General features: G+C 53.3%; 1 protein-coding gene across 1 annotated transcript in view; it reads right to left on the bottom strand.

Moving 5' to 3' along the window:
• LOC147120805 (adenylate cyclase type 8-like) overlaps positions 1 to 12,668 on the bottom strand; it is a 409,028-nt gene that overhangs the window by 394,096 nt on the left and 2,264 nt on the right. The gene's annotated exons all lie outside the window — the stretch shown is intronic.

The raw sequence follows: 12,668 nt of genomic DNA, 5'->3' as shown, positions 1-12,668 counted from the left end.
AGGACAGCGGACCTGAAAGGAGTCGGTAGTCCCGGAGAAGGCCGAGGATAAAGAGCGCGGGAGGCTGAGGACAGCGGAATGAAAGGAGTCGGTAGTCCAGGAGAAGGCCGAGGATAAAGGACACGGGAGGCCGAGGACAGCGGACCTGAAAGGAGTCAGTAGTCCCGGAGAAGGCAGAGGTTAAAGAGCGCGGGAGGCCGAGGACAGCGGACCTGAAAGGAGTCAGTAGTCCCGGAGAAGGCAGAGGTTAAAGAGCGCGGGAGGCCGAGGACAGCGGACCTGAAAGGAGTCGGGAGTCCCGGAGAAGGCCGAGGATAAAGAGCGCGGGAAGCTGAGGACAGCGGACCTGAAAGGAGTCGGTAGTCCCGGAGAAGGCAGAGGATAAAGAGCGCGGGAGGCTGAGGACAGCGGACCTGAAAGGAGTCGGTAGTCCCGGAGAAGGCCGAGGATAAAGAGCGCGGGAGGCTGAGGACAGCGGGCCTGAAAGGAGTCGGTAGTCCCGGAGAAGGCAGAGGATAAAGAGCGCGGGAGGCCGAGGACAGCGGACCTGAAAGGAGTCGGCAGTCCCGGAGAAGGCAGAGGATAAAGAGCGCGGGGGGCCGAGGAGAGCGGACCTGAAAGGAGTCGGGAGTCCCGGAGAAGGCCGAGGATAAAGAGTGCGGGAGGCTGAGGACAGCGGACCTGAAAGGAGTCGGCAGCCCCGGAGAAGGCAGAGGATAAAGAGCGCGGGAGGCCGAGGACAGCGGACCTGAAAGGAGTCGGTAGTCCTGGAGAAGGCCGAGGATAAAGAGCGCGGGAGGCTGAGGACAGCGGACCTGAAAGGAGTCGGTAGTCCCGGAGAAGGCCGAGGATAAAGAGCGCGGGAGGCCGAGGACAGCGGACCTGAAAGGAGTCGGTAGTCCTGGAGAAGGCCGAGGATAAAGAGCGCGGGAGGCCGAGGACAGCGGAGCTGAAAGGAGTCGGCAGCCCCGGAGAAGGCCGAGGATAAAGAGCACGGGAGGCTGAGGACAGCGGGCCTGAAAGGAGTCGGTAGTCCCGGAGAAGGCCGAGGATAAAGAGTGCGGGAGGCCGAGGACAGCGGACCTGAAAGGAGTCGGTAGTCCTGGAGAAGGCCGAGGATAAAGAGCGTGGGAGGCTGAGGACAGCGGACCTGAAAGGAGTCGGTAGTCCCGGAGAAGGCCGAGGATAAAGAGCGCGGGAGGCTGAGGACAGCGGACCTGAAAGGAGTCGGGAGTCCCGGAGAAGGCCGAGGATAAAGAGCGCAGGAGGCCGAGGACAGCGGAGCTGAAAGGAGTCGGGAGTCCCGGAGAAGGCCGAGGATAAAGAGCGCGGGAGGCCGAGGACAGCGGACCTGAAAGGAGTCGGTAGTCCCGGAGAAGGCCGAGGATAAAGAGCGCGGGAGGCTGAGGACAGCGGACCTGAAAGGAGTCGGTAGTCCCGGAGAAGGCCGAGGATAAAGAGCGCGGGAGGCCGAGGACAGCGGACCTGAAAGGAGTCGGTAGTCCCGGAGAAGGCCGAGGATAAAGAGCGCGGGAGGCTGAGGACAGCGGACCTGAAAGGAGTCGGTAGTCCCGGAGAAGGCAGAGGATAAAGAGCGCGGGAGGCCGAGGACAGCGGACCTGAAAGGAGTCGGGAGTCCCGGAGAAGGCCGAGGATAAAGAGTGCGGGAGGCTGAGGACAGCGGACCTGAAAGGAGTCGGTAGTCCCGGAGAAGGCCGAGGATAAAGAGCGCGGGAGGCCGAGGACAGCGGGCCTGAAAGGAGTCGGTAGTCCCGGAGAAGGCCGAGGATAAAGAGCGCGGGAGGCCGAGGACAGCGGACCTGAAAGGAGTCGGGAGTCCCGGAGAAGGCCGAGGATAAAGAGCGCGGGAGGCCGAGGACAGCGGACCTGAAAGGAGTCGGGAGCCCCGGAGAAGGCCGAGGATAAAGAGCGCGGGAGGCGAGGACAGCGGACCTGAAAGGAGTCGGTAGTCCCGGAGAAGGCCGAGGATAAAGAGCGCGGGAGGCTGAGGACAGCGGAATGAAAGGAGTCGGTAGTCCAGGAGAAGGCCGAGGATAAAGGACACGGGAGGCCGAGGACAGCGGGCCTGAAAGGAGTCAGTAGTCCCGGAGAAGGCAGAGGTTAAAGAGCGCGGGAGGCCGAGGACAGCGGACCTGAAAGGAGTCGGGAGTCCCGGAGAAGGCCGAGGATAAAGAGCGCGGGAGGCTGAGGACAGCGGACCTGAAAGGAGTCGGTAGTCCCGGAGAAGGCAGAGGATAAAGAGCGCGGGAGGCCGAGGACAGCGGACCTGAAAGGAGTCGGGAGTCCCGGAGAAGGCCGAGGATAAAGAGTGCGGGAGGCTGAGGACAGCGGACCTGAAAGGAGTCGGCAGCCCCGGAGAAGGCAGAGGATAAAGAGCGCGGGAGGCCGAGGACAGCGGACCTGAAAGGAGTCGGTAGTCCTGGAGAAGGCCGAGGATAAAGAGCGCGGGAGGCTGAGGACAGCGGACCTGAAAGGAGTCGGTAGTCCCGGAGAAGGCCGAGGATAAAGAGCGCGGGAGGCCGAGGACAGCGGACCTGAAAGGAGTCGGTAGTCCTGGAGAAGGCCGAGGATAAAGAGCGCGGGAGGCCGAGGACAGCGGAGCTGAAAGGAGTCGGGAGTCCCGGAGAAGGCCGAGGATAAAGAGCACGGGAGGCTGAGGACAGCGGGCCTGAAAGGAGTCGGTAGTCCCGGAGAAGGCCGAGAATAAAGAGTGCGGGAGGCCGAGGACAGCGGACCTGAAAGGAGTCGGTAGTCCTGGAGAAGGCCGAGGATAAAGAGCGCGGGAGGCTGAGGACAGCGGACCTGAAAGGAGTCGGTAGTCCCGGAGAAGGCCGAGGATAAAGAGCGCGGGAGGCTGAGGACAGCGGACCTGAAAGGAGTCGGGAGTCCCGGAGAAGGCCGAGGATAAAGAGCGCAGGAGGCCGAGGACAGCGGAGCTGAAAGGAGTCGGGAGTCCCGGAGAAGGCCGAGGATAAAGAGCGCGGGAGGCCGAGCACAGCGGACCTGAAAGGAGTCGGTAGTCCCGGAGAAGGCCGAGGATAAAGAGCGCGGGAGGCTGAGGACAGCGGACCTGAAAGGAGTCGGTAGTCCCGGAGAAGGCCGAGGATAAAGAGCGCGGGAGGCTGAGGACAGCGGAGCTGAAAGGAGTCAGTAGTCCCGGAGAAGGCCGAGGATAAAGAGCGCGGGAGGCTGAGGACAGCGGACCTGAAAGGAGTCGGTAGTCCCGGAGAAGGCCGAGGATAAAGAGCGCGGGAGGCCGAGGACAGCGGGCCTGAAAGGAGTCGGTAGTCCCGGAGAAGGCCGAGGATAAAGAGCGCGGGAGGCCGAGGACAGCGGACCTGAAAGGAGTCGGTAGTCCCGGAGAAGGCCGAGGATAAAGAGCGCGGGAGGCTGAGGACAGCGGACCTGAAAGGAGTCGGTAGTCCCGGAGAAGGCCGAGGATAAAGAGCGCGGGAGGCCGAGGACAGCGGGCCTGAAAGGAGTCGGTAGTCCCGGAGAAGGCCGAGGATAAAGAGCGCGGGAGGCCGAGGACAGCGGACCTGAAAGGAGTCGGTAGTCCCGGAGAAGGCCGAGGATAAAGAGCGCGGGAGGCTGAGGACAGCGGACCTGAAAGGAGTCGGTAGTCCCGGAGAAGGCCGAGGATAAAGAGCGCGGGAGGCCGAGGACAGCGGACCTGAAAGGAGTCGGTAGTCCCGGAGAAGGCCGAGGATAAAGAGCGCGGGAGGCTGAGGACAGCGGACCTGAAAGGAGTCGGTAGTCCCGGAGAAGGCAGAGGATAAAGAGCGCGGGAGGCCGAGGACAGCGGACCTGAAAGGAGTCGGTAGTCCCGGAGAAGGCAGAGGATAAAGAGCGCGGGAGGCCGAGGACAGTGGAGCTGAAAGGAGTCGGTAGTCCCGGAGAAGGCCGAGGATAAAGAGCGCGGGAGGCTGAGGACAGCGGACCTGAAAGGAGTCGGTAGTCCCGGAGAAGGCAGAGGATAAAGAGCGCGGGAGGCCGAGGACAGCGGACCTGAAAGGAGTCGGTAGTCCCGGAGAAGGCCGAGGATAATTCAGAGCAGCTGAAGGCAGTTAATTAGGGAAAATAGGCCCAGAGAAACAGGCTTCCCAGTGCGATCTACACTGAGTGCGGTTTGCACAGAGTGCTGAGAGTTGGGTGAGTCTGAGAGTTGGGTGAGTGAGAGAGTTGGGTGAGTGAGGGAGTTAGGTGGGTGAGGAGTGGAAGGAGGGGCTCCCTTGCTTCGCCTTTGCTTTCCCTAACTTTTCACTCTGTAGGAATTGGCTCTTACTTTACACCCAGGAAAGAGTCAGAGAGCGGGAGCATTCAAACAACAACAACAACTGCAAAACCGCTAAAGTGACGTCAAAACCAGGGAAGGAGCTGATTGGTAAGTAGGACCTGGTGAGTATTTCTACAGTCCAGTCATCAAAGTAAAAGTAAGATCTCTAATTTAGATGAAGTAGTGTTTAAAATGAAGTAAGGTCCCTAATATTCTTTATTAATATTCTTTAATTTAGAGGAAGTAAAGGGAGTAAATTAAGGGTAGGACATGGCAGGGCTGCACAGCAGCGTGGAGTGCTCCTCCTGTGCTATGTTGGCAGTCAGGGACACTTTCGGTGTCCAGGGGGAACACATGTGCAGGAAGTGTCTCCAGCTGCAGCTACTCGAAATCCGCGTTTCGGAGCTGGAGCTGTGGCTGGAGTCACTGTGGAGCATCCGCGAGGCTGAGATCTACGTGGCTAGCACGTTTAACAAGGTGGTCACACCGCAGGCAGACAGGAAATGGGTGACCGCCAGACAGACTAAAAGAACTAGGAAGGCAGTGCAGGAGTCCCCTGGGTCCATCTCCCTCTCCAACAGATTTTCCGTTTTGGATACTGCTGGGGAGATGGTTTCTCAGGGAAATGCAGCAAGAGCCAAGTCCGTGGCACTACGAGTGGCTCAGCTGCACAGGAGGGGAGGAAACAGAGTGGGAGAGCAATAGTGATAGGGGATTCTATCGTAAGGGGAACAGATAGACGTTTCTGTGGCCGCAGACATGACTCCAGGATGGTACGTTGCCTCCCTGGTGCCAGGGTCAAGGATGTCACTGAGCAGCTGCAGGACATTCTGAAGGGGGAGGGTGAACAGCCAGAGGTCGTGGTCCATATCGGTACCAACAACATAGGTAGAGGGTCGAGGTCCTGCAAGCAGAATATAGGGAGCTAGGAAATAAATTAAAAAGCAAGACCTAAAAGGCAGTAATCTCAGGATTACTCCCAGCGCCACGTGCTAGCGAGAGCAGAAATAGGAGAACAGACCAGATGAATGCATGGCTGGAGAGATGGTGTAGGAGGGAGGGATTTAAACTCCTGAGGCATTGGGACCGATTCTGGGGAAGGTGGGACCTGTACAAGCTGGACGGGTTACACCTCGGCAGAAACGGGACCAACATCCTCGCAAGGGGGGTTTGCTAGTTAGCTTTTCATCAGTCATTGGGAAAATGCTGAAATCTATTCACAGAATCACAGAAACCCCACAGTGCAGATAGAGGCCATTTCGGCCCATCGAGCCTGCACCGACACATATCCCACCCGATCCCCGTAACCCCTACACCAACACATATCCCAACCTATCCCCGTAACCCCACGTATTTAATCCCCCTAACACTAAGGGTCAATTTATCATAGCCAATCAACCTAACCCGCACATCTTTGGACTGTGGGAGGAAACCGGAGCACCCGGAGAAAACCCACGCAAACACGGGGAGAATGTGCAAACTCCACACAGACAGTCGCCCGAGGCTGGATTCGAACCCGGGTCTCTGGCGCTGTGAGGCAACAGTGCTAACCACTATGCCACCGTGCTGCCGGATGCAATAACTGGGCACTTAGAAACTAATAGTAAGATTGGGCAGAGTCAACATGGATTTATGAAAAGGAAATCCTGTTTGACAAACCTATTGGAGTTCTTTGAGGATGTAACTAGTGGAGTAGACAAAGGGGAACCAGTAGATGTGGTGTATCTGGATTTTCAGAACGCCTTCAATAAGGTCCCACACAAGAGGTTGGTGAAAAAATTAGGGCACTTGGAATTGGGGGTAATATATTAGCATGGATTGAGAATTGGTTAACAGACAGAAAACAAAGAGTAGGGATAAACGGGTCTTTTTCAGGATGGCAGGCTGTGACTAGTGGGGTACCGCAAGGATCGGTGCTTGGGCCCCAGCTATTCACAATCTATATCAATGATTTGGATGAGGGGACTAAATGTAACATTTCCAAATTTGCTGATGATACAAAGCTAGGTGGCCGTGTCACTTGTGAAGAGGATGTGAAGAGGTTTCAAGGGGATCTCAACAGGCTCAGTGAGTGGGCGAGAACATGGCAGATGGAATATAATGTGGATAAATGTGAAATTATCCACTTTGGTAGAAAAAACAGAAAGGCAGAGTATTTCCTAAATGGTGAAAGATTGGGGAATGCAGATGCTCAAAAGGGACCTGGGTGTCCTTTTACACGAGTCAATAAAAGTGAATGTGCAGGTGCAGCAAGCCATTAGGAAAGCAAATGGTATGCTGGCCTTCATTACAAGAGGATTTGAGTACAGGAGTAAAGAAGTCTTACTCCAATTATATAGGGCCTTGGTGAGACCACACCTGGAGTACTGTGTACAATTTTGGTCTCCTTACCCAAGGAAGGATATACTTGCCATAGAGGGAGTGCAACGAAGGTTCACGAGATTGATTCCTGGGATGACGGGACTGTCGTATGAGAAGAGATTGAGTAAACTAGGCCTGTATTCTCTTGAATTCAGGAGAATGAGAGGGGATCTCATTGAAACTTATAAAATTCTAACAGGACTAGACAGACTAGATGCAGGAAGGATGTTCCCGATGGCGGGGGAGTCCAGAACCAGGGGTCACAGTCTAAAGATAAGGGGTAAGCCATTTAGAACAGAGATGAGGAGGAATTTCTTCACCCAGAGAGTGGTGAACCTGTGGAATTCTCTACTACACAAGAAGGAGTTAGATATATTTCTTAAGGCTAAAGGGATCAAGAGATATGGGGAGAAAGCAAGGACAGGGTACTGAATTTGAATGATCAGCCATGATCTCATTAAATGGCAGAACAGGCTCGAGGGGCTGAATGGCCTATTCCTGCTCCTATCTTCTATGTTTCTATGATGCCCAGTTTGGATTTCGCCAGAACCACTCGGCTTCCGACCTCATTACAGCCTTAGTCCAAAAATGGACAAAGGAGCTAAATTCCAGAGGTGAGGTGAGAGTGACTGCCCTTGACATCAAGGCAGCATTTGACCGAGTGTGGCATCAAGGTGCCCGAGTAAAAGTAAAGTCAATGGGAATCAGGGGGAAGACTCTCCACTGGCTGGAGTCATACCTAGCACAAAGGAAGATAGTTGTGGTGGTTGAAGGTCAATCATCACAGCCCCAGGACATCGCTGCAGGAGTTCCTCAGGGCAGTGTCCTAGGCCCAACCACCTTCAGCTGCTTCATCAATGAGCTTCCCTCCATCATAAGGTCAGAAGTGGGGATGTTTGCTGATGACTGCACAGTGTTCACTGCCATTCGCAACTCCTCAGATAATGAAGCAGTCCATGCCCGCATGCAGCAAGACCTGGACGATATTCAGGTTTGGGTTGATAAGTGGCAGGTAACATTCACACCACACAAATGCCAGGTAATGACTATCTCCATCAAGCGAGAGTCTAACCACTGCCCCTTGACATTCAACGGCATTTCCATCGCCAAATCCCCCACTATCAATATCCTGGGGTCACCATTAACCAAAAACTTAACTGGACCAGCCATATAAATACTGTGGCAACAAGAGCAGGTCAGAGGCTAGGTATTTTGCGGCAAGTGTCTCACCTCCTGACTCCCCAAAGCCTTTCCACCATCTACAAGGTACAAGTCAGGAGTGTGATGGAATACTCTCCACTTGCCTGGATGAGTGCAGCTCCAACAATACTCAAGAAGCTCGACACCATCCAAGACAAAGCAGCCCGCTTGATTGGCACCCCATCCACCACCTTAAACATTCACTCCCTCCACCACCGGCGTACCGTGGCTGCAGTGTGTACCATCTACAAGATGCACTGCAGCAACTCGCCAAGGCTTCTTCGGCAGCACCTCCCAAACCCGCGACCTCTTCCACCTAGAAGGACAAGGGCAGCAGGCGCATGGGAACACCACCACCTCCAAGTTCCCCTCCAAGTCACACACCATCCTGACTTAGAAGTATATCGCCGATCCTTCATTGTCGCTAGTTCAAAATCCTGGAACTCCCTCCCTAACAGCACTGTGGGAGCACCTTCACCACACGGACTGCAGCGGTTCAAGAAGGTGGCTCACCATCACCTTCTCAAGGGCAACTAGGGATGGGCAATAAATGCTGGCCTTGCCAGTGACACCCACATCCCATGAACGAATTTAACAAAAAATAGAGGCATAGAATACAAAAGCAAGGAAGTTCTGATGAACCTGTATAAAACCAAAGGCGATATAAGAAAAAAAAATTTAAGCAGCGAGTGGTTAGGATCTGGAATACACTGCCTGAAAGGGTGATGGAGGCAGACTCAATCACAGCTTTCAAAAGGGAGTTGGATAAATACCTGAAGGAAAAAAATGTGCAGGGCTACGGGGAAAGGGCGGGGAGTGGTACTAGCTGAAGTACTCTTGCTAGGAGTGGGCACAGGCTAGACGGGCCGAATGGTTACAGCACAGAAGAAAACCATTCTATGATTCTATGAACTCTGGTTTGGCCTCAACTGGAGTATTGTGTCCAATTCTGGGCACCACACTTTAGGAAGGATGTGAAGGCCTTCGAGAGGGTGCAGAAAAGATTTACAAAAATGTTTCCAGGGATGAGGGACTTCAGTTATGTGGATAGACTGGAGAAGCTGAGGTTGTTCTCCTTGGAGCAGAGAAGGTTGAGGAGATTTGATAGAGGTGTTCAAAATCATGAGGGGTCTGGGTAGAGTAGATAGAGAGAAACTGTTCCCATTGTAGGAAGGGTCGAGAACCAGAGGACACAGATTGAAGGTGATTGGCAGAAGAACCAAAGGCGACATGAGGAAAAACTTTTTTATGCAGCGACTAGTTAAGATCTAGAATGCACTGCCTGAGGGTGGTGGAGGCAGATTCAATCACAGCTTTCAAAAGGGAGTTGGATAAGTACCTGAAGGAAAGAAATTTGCAGGGCTCTGGGGAAAGGGCGGGGGAGTGGGACTAGCTGAAGTGCTCCTGCAGAGAGCTGGCACAGGCTCGACGGGCCGAATGGCCTCCTTCTGTGCTGTAACCATTCTAGGGTTCTATGATGAAGAGCTGAAGACTGCCATTTCGGAATAATTTTTAATGTTTTTTTTTCAGAAGGCAGTTGAGCTCTGAGGGCAAAAGACGACCTATTTTTAAATGATTTTTATTTTTTTCATTCTACATAAGGACATAAGAAATAGGAGCAGGAGTCGGCCATTTGGCCCTTCAAGCCGGCTCCGCCATTCAATAAGATCATGGCTGATCTTCTACCTCATCTCCACTTTCCTGCACTATCCCCATATCCCTCGATTCCCTCAACATCCAAAGGCAGTTCCCCTTAATCGACATTGCTTTCTAATATGACAGGCTAGCATTAAGAGAACGGTGCCTCGCTCCAGGAATGCTACGGCCATGCTACATTGGACCTCCTGTTGAGCCTACCGCCCGAAACAACGCGTTACACTGCAGGTTTTGCGCTGCGCTAATGTAGATCAGTAGGCAGGTGCTGCCTGCGATTTGTTTGAGTGAGGCTGTTAACTTCGGCTCACGGTGGCATCAGCAGGTTTCCAGCCTAATCGAATTGCTAGGCCATTATTTCAGTGAGCAAGTGGTTAATCTATGAAAATTAGGTCGATTTCTTTCAGAAAGTAACATTTTGGGATGGAGTACATGAGTAATTTGAGACAGGACGTGTGGCGAGTGTAGCGAGCTCGGGAGGAACAGGTGACTGTGGACTGAAATAGAAACAGAAAAGGCTGGAAATACTCAGCAGGTCAGGCAGCATCTGTGGAGAAACTGAGTGAACGTTTCAGGTCAATGACCTTTCGTCAGAACTCTGGTTCCCAGAACTCTCCACCACTGGGGGTTTCCGCCTGTCATTTCTGGGTCTGTTGTAGACTAATTGATTGCTCTTATTAGCAATGTTCCCTCTAATTTTATTTGGGTGCGCGGTCCCTTTAATGGGCTGCACGGCCCATCCAATGTTTCGCGCATGTGTGAAATTTCACATTGGAAAAGCCAGTCCCGGGCTGAACACAAAATTGGCTAAGAGACAGAAAGCAGAGAGTAGTGGTGAACGGTTATATTTTAGACTGGCGGGAAGTATACGGTGGAGTTCCCCAGGGTCGGTATTAGGAGCACTGCTGTTTTTGATATATATTAATGATCTGGACTTGGGTATAAAGGGCATAATTCCCAAGTTTGCAGATGACACGGAACTCGGAAATGTAGTAAACAATGCGGAGGATAGTAACAGACTTCAGGAGGACATAAACAGACTGGTGAAATGGGCAGACAGGTGGCAGATGAAATTTAATCCAGAGAAGTGTGCAGTGATGCATTTTGTTAGGAAGAATGAGGAGAGGCAATATAAAGTAAATGGTACCATTTTAATGGGGGTGCAGGAACAGCGAGACCTGGGGGTGTACGTACACAAATCTGTGAGGTGGCAGGGCACGTTGGGAAGACTGTTAAAAAAGCATACGGGATCCTTGGCTTTATTAATAGAGGAATAGAGTATAAAAGCAAGGAAGTTATATAAACCTTTATAAAACACTGGTTAGGCCTCAGCTGGAGTATTGTGTCCAATTCTGGGCACCACACTTTAGGAAGGATGTCAAGGCCTTAGAGAGGGTGCAGAGGAGATTTACTGGAACTGTACCAAGAATGGGGGGCTTCAATTCTGTGGATAGACTGGAGAAGCTGAGGAAGATTGAGAGGAGATTCGATAGAGGTGTTCAAAATCATGAATGGTTTTGATCGAGTAAATAAGGAGAAATTGTTTCCAGTGTCAGAAGGGTCGGTAACCACAGGACACAGATTTATGTGATTGGCAAAAGAACCAGAGGGGACATGAGGAAACATTTGTTTACACACCAAGTTGTTGTGATCTGGAATGTGCTGCCTGAAAGGCTATTGGAAGCAGATTCAATAGTAACTTTCAAAGGAGAATTGGATAAATACTTGAAGGGGAAAAATTGCAGGGCTCTGGGGAAAGAGCAGGGGAGTGGGACTAATTGGAGAGCTCTTTCAAAGAGCCAGCATAATGGGCCGAATGGCCTCCTTCTGTGCTGTATGATTCTGTGTAAATGAGATAACCTCATAAAATTGGTTACAAACGCCACAATTCGACTAGAGTCTGTCTAAAACCCACCAATAGCCATTTATGCCCAAACTACGCCAATTACAGAAATCTCGGCTAGATGGTTTAAGCTCAGTGGAGAGGAATGGTCTCTTGGTGCCAGAGGAGCAGCATTAGAGAAACCTCCCACAGCAGGGAGTCAATACCTCCGGGGGAGAGCAGAACATGGGTCAGAAAACAAGGAAAACCTGCTGGGTATTTTATTAAATACCAGTGAAGCTGGTGTTTAGTTGGTGGAGGTAGGTCTTTCGGCTGTTAATTGCAACAGGCCAAAAAGGGCAAAACTAGGCGATTGGTGTCACAGCACCAGCAGTGGTGGGAGGTCTAAACACCAGGCATTACAGTGTTGGCTGTTAAAAGTAATAGAAGTAAGCATTACACTTAGACTTCGGGCCTGGGTGGCCCTGGAGATGGAGCGCGCGATGTCCGTCCGCCCCGGAGATGGAGCACGTGGTGTCCGCCCGCCCCTGGAGATGGAGCGCGCGGTGTCCGCCCGCCCCTGGAGATGGAGCACGCGGTGTCCGCCTGCCCCTGGAGATGGAGCGCGCGGTGTCCGCCCGCCCCTGGAGATGGAGCGCGCGGAGTCCGCCCGCCCCTGGAGATGGAGCGCGCGGAGTCCGCCCGCCCCTGGAGATGAAGCGCGGTGTCCGCCCGCCCTGGAGATGGAGCACACGGTGTCCGCCCGCCCTGGAGATGGAGCACACGGTGTCCGCCCGCCCCGGAGATGGAGCACACGGTGTCCGCCCGCCCCGGAGATGGAGCACACGGTGTCCGCCCGCCCTGGAGATGGAGCACACGGTGTCCGCCCGCCCTGGAGATGGAGCACACGGTGTCCGCCCGCCCCGGAGATGGAGCACTCGGTGTCCACCCGCCCCTGGAGATGGAGCGCGCGGAGTCCGCCCGCACGCTTCAGGCACCGCAAGGACTGGAGCGCATCATCACCCCCGGCAACCACATTTTAATTTAATTTATTAAGTTTCCTTTAATGCATTTTTGTTCATTTACAGTTTATTTGTTCGCAAACTTAGACTTACCTTTAGGCACTAAAAAATCACGACAGCAAGAAACAGGCCGACAAATTGCAAGTCTCAAGAATGTTATATGTAGATTATTACACAATACGAGCTGTTAATTCGGAGAGTTGTTTAATGCACCAGTTGAGTGGCCTGCGAGTAACTGCAAGAGTCCTCCTGCTGCTCGTGTTCTGCCCACAGGCAGCTCCTAACTCAAGTCTCCCACACCAGATTCTGCAGA

This window comes from Somniosus microcephalus, chromosome 3 (genome assembly GCF_052327205.1).
Source record: "Somniosus microcephalus isolate GS21.2 chromosome 3, FLI_Smic_1.0, whole genome shotgun sequence".
Lineage (NCBI taxonomy): Eukaryota > Metazoa > Chordata > Chondrichthyes > Squaliformes > Somniosidae > Somniosus > Somniosus microcephalus.
Note: the sequence above shows the minus strand (reverse complement) of the source record. Positions and strands in the feature narration are given on the sequence as shown.